Source organism: Atta colombica, unplaced genomic scaffold (genome assembly GCF_001594045.1).
Source record: "Atta colombica isolate Treedump-2 unplaced genomic scaffold, Acol1.0 scaffold207, whole genome shotgun sequence".
NCBI classification, from domain to species: domain Eukaryota; kingdom Metazoa; phylum Arthropoda; class Insecta; order Hymenoptera; family Formicidae; genus Atta; species Atta colombica.
This window is the reverse complement of record NW_017259302.1, coordinates 622,362-633,806: the sequence shown is the minus strand read 5'-3', so window position 1 is coordinate 633,806 and position 11,445 is coordinate 622,362.

Genomic DNA, 11,445 nt, shown 5'->3' with positions numbered 1-11,445 from the left:
TTTAATCAAAATTAAAAAAAAATTAATTAAGCGGAATAAATAAAATTTCAATATTTCGAACATTAAATATTTTCGCAACTCCGCATTTATGGATTCAACTATATTTAATTAGTATTGCACATCTAAAATTTTATCGAAATCGAACTTGAGTAGCTTACTCAAATTTTATTATTAAGAATTACTGAATATTATGAATACTTAATAATTAAACAATAAATAGTATAAAAATTCGATAAATTTTATAAGCCTGTTCATACTTTATGCAATAGATGTTATCATATTCTCTAAATGTTACATTTCAAGAAAGATTTCTTCTCTATCTAGAATCACTGCTATAGAACGTTGATAAAAACGATGTTGATATTATCAACGTTGTTTCATCGATATCATTTATTCCCTCAAAAATGAAATATATAAAAATAATATAATATTTTATTATATATTATTAATGTTATTTCAATATATGTGAAAATAATATAAAAATATATATTATCTTTTAAAATTTAATTAAAATATTCATATTTTCATATTTAGCTTGTTGTATAGATTTAAAATTTTAATTAAGAGCCACATGAAATAAATAATTTTATAAAAAATTTAAACACTGAATAAATTAGCAAGCAATATGTATTTAAATATATGTACTTTAAATATGACTACTTTTTAATTTTCTATTTTTTAATTCTCATACTTCGCCTTCTACAAATGCAATAAAATTCTTTTCAAATGTTATAAATGTTTTTTTACAATATTCATTTCAAGATATATTTATTTGAAAATTGCGTTTTTCTCAGATTCAAATGGAAAATCATAATATTTACATAATCAATCTTTTCACATTAATTACATATATGCACGAGTAATTGTTCGTAGATTTAATTTGCATGAATATAAATTACATTTAAAAATTATTTAACATTTCCATACATAATAATGTATAAAGGGACACTGAAATAAAACATGCCGATAGAAATAAAGGAGCGAAACCCATCAATGTAGAAAATAAGACCTTGCTCTCATTGTGAAAGTAATGTCGGGCACTATTACAAGTTACGAGAAGCTTACGTCCTCTCACTTTCTGCGTACACGTACAATGAGCTGTTGGCGAATTATAACAAATGAATTTTAATAGTAAAGTCAAGTTATAAGGACAAATAAAGATAAAGATCTGCCAAGCCCTGTTAATGTTAGCTGTGATTAATGGAAACACACAGCATTTTCTCATTTTCATAATTAAAGATTCAACTTGAAATTCTCTTCATTAAGTAAAATTTTTAAAAGTATTTTATTTAATAATTTGTAACGTTTTTCTAATTTAAATTTTAAAGATTTAGTTTGTTCTATGTATTGATTTTTTTAAATGAATCTATGAAAAATTTAAAAATATAAAAATAATAGTTATATTTTCTAGTAACTTCTTACGATTTTTTTAATTGATAATTATGTATTAAAAACTGTTATTTAAAAAAGAAATGCTTATATATAACTAATACTATATATATAAATAATTATATATAAATATAAATTGTCTTTTACAGCTTAAATAATATAATTAGATTTGAAACGCAGTTAAATATAAGTGATTTAATAGAATTATTACAAACGTCACACAAATCCTTTAAATTAAACTTTGCAATTAGTCAGTTCAAAGTATGAATCAGCTTTATTGTTAGAAACAAGCTCTTAACATGTGGAGTAACACGCTACCAGGATACAATAATATAGGATGCAAACCAGTCTCGGCAAGTGTGAATCACGACGATCGGCATGTATATGATAGAATATTGTGATATAATAAACGACGGCAATGTTCTCCTGTGAAGCGGATATTATCAGAAGAATAAGAAAGTGTCAGAGAATACGATTGTCGCATATATTAATAACAATTACTAGCTTATATATGTTTAACAAGTTTCTAAATCTATGGATTATCATTTTATAATCGATGGTAGTCTTGCTTATTGTTAGTTTCACATATCTTCCATGAATAATCAAATTCTCATTTGAGATGTTCTCTCATGAGAACATTATTTGAAAAGGAATAAGAAAGTAGTTTTTGGTCACTAAGTCGTAATAATAGGAGAAATCTTTTCTCACATTCTTCTCAATAATACTTGTAAATTTTGTATAGATATAAAGTCATGTATAAATTACATTATAGAAATATCGTATACAAAATAAAAGAAGATACAGAAATTATTACTTTCTATTACAAATTAATTTTCGTATAAGTTATTTTTAATTAACTTTTTGTTTCTTGGATGAAATAATCAAAATTTTTGAATAAAAATGATCTTAATTCAAGATTTAATTTTAACTGTTAGCAACAGGTTTTATCAATTGTTAAATATTTGTTTCAATCGTTGTGTTATTCAATTCAGATCCTATTTATGATAATCGATATTATTGTATAAATTTGTTTCATTGACAACTTTGTCGACAATGTTTAAGTAAAATAATCACAGATGTACGTGTAAGTAGATGTTACGTTAAACCATAATTTATAGCTCGGTTTAGTTCATCAATCAGAACTCGACTATTCGGGTTGGATAAAAACCAGATCAGAAATACGCAAAAGCATGTGGACCAAATATCTCGTTTGCCCTATCTGATTCACGCTCGTTTTCCATTTAGCATAATCACCGATTACTCTTGTACCATAGTTCGCAACACGTTTTGGAGATTTTCTTGAGATAAGTGATCCACTTAGATTCTTATCAATCAACAAACGGATAAGTATGTTTTGTTTCCTCTTATCCGACAGAGAACGTGCGAGAGAAAGCTTCAATGAGGAATCGCATGTGAAAGTATTCGCGGTACGATCTGAAGGTATTGGCTGACTCTGCAAGATTTCGTGAATGTGTTATACAATGTGAATTAAATAGTTGAAGTGCGTGTGAAATGACCGTTGTGTTGTCCAACAGAGAGAAGGAAATTCTTAATAATTTCATTACGTTAATTGATCGTAATAAAATAATCGTAAATCATAAAAAAACTCAAACTCTAATAGCAACTATAATAGCATTTAAAATCACATTACTATAACTTCATTTTTTTGCTCGAAAACATAAGATTCTAAAATTAAAAAATAAAAATTAAAGATATTATCTAAAATAATATTAACATTTTCAAATAAATTAAGAAAAACTATTAAGAAAAACTTTTAACTTTTATTTTATAACATATAGAATTTTTCTTAATAATTATATTTATTTGGAAATGTTAATATTATTTTCGATAATATCTTTAATTTTTATTTTTTAATTTTAGAATCTTATGTTTTCGAGCAAAAAAATGAAATTATACTGCAATTATAGTAATAATTTTAAATTATATTTATTATATTATAATTAGAGTTTGAGTTTTTTATAATTTACGATTATTTTATTACGATCAATTAATGTAACGAAATTCGCTTGATGTAATGCTATTATCAAAAAGTATATTTTTAATAATTTTAAATAAAATTTATGTTACTTTTTAATTAAAAGGCATTATGATAAACGATATTCAAAATATGTAAAAAGAGGATATTAAAATGGGCCAATTACGATAAATATAAGTAAAAGATAGAAAAAAAGCTGTAAAATTTAAGAAAAGAAATATTTTTTATAGATTTTGACTAAATATGATAAATCTAAAAAAATTCGTAAGATTTAGAGAACTTTTGAAAATTGAGCAAAAACATGGTATATTTTATAGAAATTCGAATGATTTATATGAAGCTAATACATTTAAAAAATATACACAGAATACGCGTAATATTATATCAAGTACATCGTTGTTTTATCGATTTTACATGACTTATACATATATATATATATATATAGTATTAATTTTATCGTAATTAGGAGATCAAAATCTATAAAATAAATATCTCTTTTATTTACATACTTATTCTAAAAAGAAAAATCGGCCCTTTTTTAACAACCATTTTTTGTACCACAGCAGTGGATCAAAATATGATTATCTAACCATCATAATCAATATCATTATTATAAATGTATATTTGAAACTATTAATAATATAATAATTGCGAGCTTCTCAATTGTGAGAGGAAAGAGGGAAGAAGAATCGGTTCGCTCCGGTCTGAACTAGATTAATTCGCGTGTCTACAACCTCTACACAGGCACACACATAAGTTCTATTCACCTGTGCCTAGGTGTTATAGAAAACACGATTCTCTCGCAGAAGCGGGATCGCGCATAAGTAACATCGAGATGCAAGATTGCGCAGAGCGCGTGCGACGATGTACGGAGCGAAAGTCGATCCTTGCAAAGAATACTGTTCTCGACGCGGCTCGATCAGGGTCGGTCAGTCGACATGCTTGTCGATCGCAAAGACTATGATCGGATTAGATCGCGCGGAATTAATGAGAACGGACATCAAACGAGCCATTCTTCGTAATAATGAGAAACGCGATTGCAGGATTACAAATACGTGTGAAATTCGTCATTCGATTGTAAAATTCATCAACGAAGAACAGCGTCGTTTAAGCGAGATAGATATATTGATATAATCTACAAGAGTAGACCCACCTTCTTCTGTGATATAATGACATACGATTAATTATGCTATGTAATTAATCAATTACATAATAGCTAACTGTGATCCATTTTTAGTCTTAAATAGGGAGTATCAAATATTTCATGTTATTCTGTATTGAGTAATGCAATTATGTACGCGATATACTTTAATGGCAAACACGCGATCGAGATAATTACGATTATTTTCCCATGAAACTGATCCTCAAAATTCTATTTCGATAATATTCAATATTTTACGTAATTATAATAAGAGAGCGTATCTGACATACAAATTTTTTAATTTTTAAGTTCATAAGAAAGGGAACAGCGAATATATTACAAGAAGACTCACGTGTTGATTGATTCACGTGATTGATTGTGTTAACTTTAATTTATAAATCTGATATCAGATGACATCAAGCATATCTTCCTGTATTTTTGTGGTTAGTTCCCATAGTTCCCATCTCGCTGCTGCGAGAGAAACGTTGGGAAATAGTTGATATTGTAGCAGTTGTGTGTATGTAAGACGAGTATATCAGATTAAATCATATAGAATTAACGGAAGCGACACAACTCGTTCACTCGCGATAAAAAGAAAGCAATAATAAAAAATGCAATAAGAATGCGTGCAACATTTTGTCAGCCTAATATCATTGTCTGCAACCATACATGCTATTTGCTTTCTTCTATCACTAGTAATCGTTATTTTATTTCTAAATGAGAAACAGACTTCTGTCCAGTAAAGTCCTGCATTTAACGTACCGATCGAGATGTCTAATTTCCAGTTAATTCTAAGACAGCTTTGATTTGATTTCCTTTCGCATACGGAATGCCAAGAAACATTCTGTATAGTGATGTTCGCAACTGCATACATATTACGTAATATTGTATGATGCCGTGTGACTATCTAATAATAGGTATGCCCTGATCACACATTTCATAAACGTATGTTATATAAAATCGATTTCACGGATTCATACAGTCCCAACTATTTAGGCACGTATATTTGCATATCTATATATCCCACGATATTTATATATAAATTTATATAATTTATATATAAATTAATTAGAAAACGCAGAGGATGTAGAAAGAGAAGTATTCACAAATATTTTATAAAACGAACATTAACGTTGTACAGATCAAATTATTTCTATCCTCCTTAAGTTTTGTATTTATCGAGAGTAAAATCAGTAAAATGAAAGTACAATAAAATATTTCCATATTATTTCATGATTTTTATGAATGATATCGATGATTATGATCTAAATAGATCATAATAATAGAATAGATATCATATTGCTATTCTTTTCATATCGCATGAATTCACAGAGATTCCGTGATCGTTTTTTTTTTCAAGATACTTTCCTTTGTGTTTCATAATGAAACATTTCACTTTTCCGCATCTGCATACTTTCGTTACTTTATCTGTGGCTTTTGTTCTTATTTGCATACGTTAGAATAAGTTGTTGCTCTCATACGCAAGAAAGTAAACGCTGTAGGCGGCATTCCACTTTTCCAAGCATCATTGCATTATGCTCTCCGCCTTGCGTGAGATTTACATAACTGTAATAAATGCACCGCTGTCTCTAGGAAGGGTTAATGTATTTAATTATCTAACATCTCGCGGATTGCGTTTGAGAATGCGTAACTGAGATGGATTTTAGAGGCCTTTTTGCCTTGACGTTTCTTATATTATGCGAAAAGAGCGCGATATATATAATTGCATCGTTAAATTTGCATCGTTACCTATATCTTCTTTTTCCGGCAATAGTTAAGTATTATAAGCCCGTGCAATATAACAGATTAAAAAGCTTAATTCAATAAATAAATGATTTTTTTCAATAAAAATGACTTGTTGATTCTAAAAATTTTAATAATTATTTTAATATACGAACAAAAAATTATAAAAAGAATATTAAGAACAAGAAATAATAATTAGTAGTGTTTAAATATTATTAAGAAAGAGAAAATATTAAGAATATAAAAAATAATTAAAAAATTTGATTTCTTATAATCAAAATAAATTTTCAAAATTAAATACTTCAATATTATGGCAGTATTACTGTAAGGTTTAGCACCAAACAGACTGAAAGAATTAAGGTCTTATATTAATTCTATACTTAAATTAATCTACAACTGGTTTTCTTATGTGAAACCATATATGTAACCATATATATTTTGCTGACATATTTAATACCAACATTTTTATGAAGTATGGAGATGTAAAAAATGGTGATAATAAGATGTTAAAATTATCTTTCCGATTGTATCCTTGTTTCGTTATGCTTTCATTTCCTTCGTGACCGTAGAAAATTATAAGGAAAAATTTTTCTTATTTCTCTAATTATTACTTTCTTTATAGTTATTTCACCGAAGCGGATGCATTTTGTGGAGAAAGATCATAACCGGAATTATATAAAGAGTAAAAGAATTATTAACATTATTAAAAAATAGAAAAGATAAAAATTATTACAAATAAAAATCTTCTCATACAATATTTATCACTATAGTATTTTTTCTTGTTCTTATTTTAAATGATGTTATCATAAAAATGTAATACTTACGAATAATTATATGCAAGATTAAATGACTTGAATTACATATTTTAATAATATATTTTATTGTATTATTATTAATAAAATTTTAAAAAGTAAATAATGTAACAATTTTTTAATTTAAATTTTGCAAACTTAAAAATATATCTTCTAAAAATTACATCATACGTCTTTTACTTTAGTATTGCAATAATGTGCTAAATAACATGTTTTATAACAGCTATCGGTAGTAAATTAAAAGCCGCAAAAAGATGAGATGCCGTAAGATCGTAGCGCATAACATTGCAAGAACCTAACGATTTGCAATCACGATTGCATCTGAATTTGCAATGATCCGGCTTCAGAGGAGAAATACGCAGAATCCGGAGTCACGAAAACAAGGCAAGAGGTCTCGTGGAAGGGGAGAATTATTATTCGAGTTGCAATTATGGGGAATGCCAAGGTTTTCACCCTCTCCGCACTTACTCTGCCCCCGGGTACGCACGTTTCTTCTTCTTCATGATATTGTGGATCCCCGTGGGCCATTCGGCATGCAGGTGATCGAATTTCGATGTTGTAACGATGCGATTTTGCAACAGGTAGGCGTATTTCATGTAAAAATAACGCACACATATTATATGATAAATTATCTTTTCTATATGATTGACATGTCTCACTGAAAGTACTTTACATTTCATTTTTATATCATTGACGTAAATTTAATAAACTTGAAGTAACTTGTAACTAGCAACATAATTTGTAATTTGCAGAAAAAGATATTAAATATACACTCTCTAAGATCCAAATTGAATTTACATTTCTCTAAAAGTCTTTAAAAATTTGCTTGTTCAAACAAGAAAGAAAAAGAAGTCTCTCTTTTAAAATTTAATATAAATATATATTACAGTAATATATAGTATTTTATACATAGAATCGAAAAATTTATGGCTTACAATTAAAATAATAATAATTAATAGTTTTGCATAAGATGTGCACGAATTATATTATTTTGTGTACTTCATTGCTTATTTTTAAAAATCATGTCATATTTATTTCATACAAAAAATTAGGTTTACGTTGATATATATTATTATATTGTTCTTTTTTAATTAAATAATCTACAAGATTGGGTTAAAACTGACACATTCTTTCCACAACACTCTTTCTCTGGAGACATGACTATCATTTGGATAGCATATAGTCGTCGGAATTAATTTGAGCGGATGAGAGAGCTCCAAGAGAGCAAATTTCACCGTAAATTAAATCTGTCACTTTTTATCAAGCGGCATCGTCTTATATTTGCGATAACATCTTAATTGCGCTTCCGCATCTTCTGTAATTATAGCACGGTTTAATGACCAATAAACACGAGGGCTTAACACATGTGTATATATACATAACACTTTAAAATGAAATTTGCCGACACATTTGTAACACAACTTTACGGTCATATGAAATGAATGTCATAAAGTTTTCTTTGATGTGTTATGTGTATCGAAAGCATGTCATCAGTATTGATTATAAATATAAGGTCGTGTCTGCTTAAAGCCTCTGCGAATATCTATTTATTATTATTCAATTTAATTGAACGGAAGTTTCGAAACGATATACGTTTCGAAGATACAATAAATGTTTATAAATAAAAAATTTGTCGACGACATCAATTTCTTGACGATTATCAGATCAAAGATATCGATACCGGGATTAAAGTATTTAGCGCGTGTTTTAAAACTTTCTCTTACATCACATATTGAAAGTAGGACTCGCGCGTATAATCTCTTATATCATATTATTACCTATTATATTTACGTTTATTTGAATTACAGCATCGAATGTATCCGTTCCAGAATTGTGTGTATAACTAAACATGCTAAATGTATGTAAATGCGGTGCTCACTCGTGCGTAAGATTCATTTAGTTACATGCACCAACGCGCGTATGAGCGCTTATTTATTTATGTAAGTATGCGGTCCAGTTTCCTACTATTATAATTAGGATATCTATAGAGAAAGATAGACTCGTGTGCTATACGAGTTTTTTATTATTTATTATTAAAGAGAGATAGTAGTTTGCAATAGCTAAAATAGCAGTTTTTTAATAATTTTGTAACATTATAAATTTATTACTTTTTAGTATATAAGTTTTATAAGTTTTATGTATAAATATTCTATAATAAATTATTTATTTATTATTTATATTTATTATTTATTATTTATAAATTATTTATTTATTTAAACAAAAGTATTTTGAAAAATTTTATATAGAATAACTTATTAAAATAGTTCTATAAAAACATAAGAAAATAAACAATGAAGTATTATATATTTTCTATTATTGTGATTTTTTTTTCTTAAAACTTTTTATTTACACTAATAAAGAAATATAACTTGACAAATATATGTATTTTCGAAATATGAATGTAGTACGTTTTATTTTATGTTTTGTTCCATCAGCAATTGCATTTAAAAATCAAATTTCGATTAGCTTCAAGCATATGATATTTTAATATCGCTTTTATCTATGTATTTGGATCATTGTGCACACTTGCCTTATAGCATTGTCCTGGATTCAAGTGTTCTCACTACCAAGCATGTATGCAATGATAATGTGGACCCACCGGTCAAACCTGTTAAAAAAAAAAAAAAAAAATCTCGGTGGGGAATTTCCGGCGCCGCCTTGACTGGCACCAAGGATATACATTTCGCCAATAAGTTGGCCCATTGTCGAAAGACGAATTATACATGATTAAGTTCGACGGGTCTGGGAAAAAGATAACGCGATATACGATGACCAAGCATGATAGTTTGTAATGGGCCCGGGTAAAAATAAATATCCTCAAGCATAAATCAAAATGTTGGAAAAATAATAATTAAAAATAATTTTTCTTGAAAAATAATTTGCTTTCGTAAATCTCTTGTTTTCTTATAGCAATATTTATTCATATTTAATATTTATTAAGATCAAGGAATAATTATTATAATGTATCACAAAAAATTTAATATTATGTCATAAATAATGATTTAAAAAGTACTTATCTTTTTCCTTATATTTTGTAATTAATCTGTGACATTTATATAGAGAATTAAAATATTATATATTTAGATATTTAGTTAAAAACCAAATGCAGTGAAATATTCTTTTTTTTTTTTCTTAAGATGACCTTTATACAAATTGACAATGTATTCGTCTTAATTAAACTGGAGATTCGTACTTTTGAAATAAATTTTTATATAATTCTTTATTAGTTTATATTTGATTATAGTTTTTGTGTTTTTTTATTCCTGTAAAAATAACAAACTTTATACATGCAGAATACATACATACGAGTATACGTACAATGAAACTTTCGACTCTCTCGTTTCGAATCAATTGATCAAATCAGCGAAATATGGCTTCAAGCGGCAATAACATTACTCAATGATAGATAATTTATCATTCGATAGTTCTCTTTGATGTGAGAATCATTTAAAGTAATACCGTGTGTCATAGTCCTTTTTGTTGCATAAATTTTCTACTTCGATTTATTAGACATTGTACATTTGTATAAATAATTTCAACAATATAAATAATTATTTCATTTCTCTCATCGTTTCATATAGTAAATTTTTGCAGATAGATAATCTTTGTAACAGTGTAGTCAATGATCTGGATTTTGTAATATAATATGAATGGCGCAGCTATTATAATAGAACAATATCTTAATAACGAAAGGAAAGTTTTTTATTTCTATTATATTTTTTTATGAACTTACAATATTTATATCAATCAGAAAATCAATTTTTCAATATATTTTTATAGCACATTACCTAATATTTAATTTTTTATATGTCCTAAGCATATTTATATAATTATTCCCATTCTTTTTAACTATTTATTTAATTTTATAGATTTATTCAAACAACAAGATGATATTAAAAAGAAAATATTAATCGGTATACAATTTCGTAATCTATTACAATTAGAATATTAAAAATAATATTCTAATTGTAATAGATTACGAAATTGTATACCGATTAATATTTTTACCGATTAATATTATAATATATGACTTGTTTAAATACATTATGATAAAAGAGAGAAAATTGTAAACACAAACTAAACGCGAACAATACTATTGCAGTATATTAGAATATTGCAGTATATTAGTGATAACTTTTCATATCTCGTATCTAATCATAATCTGACATACGTTTCTTGTTGGTACTGTTCTATACAGAACGCATATGACGTAAAAATATTAAAGATCATGTTGTTTATTATTTTATTATAAATAAGAATAAGAGAATTGAAAATATATTTAAAGGAAGTTAAATAAAGCCGATGATTATTTATCAATTTATAAAAGTTTTTATTCGAAGAATATTGGCTTTAAATTACCATAA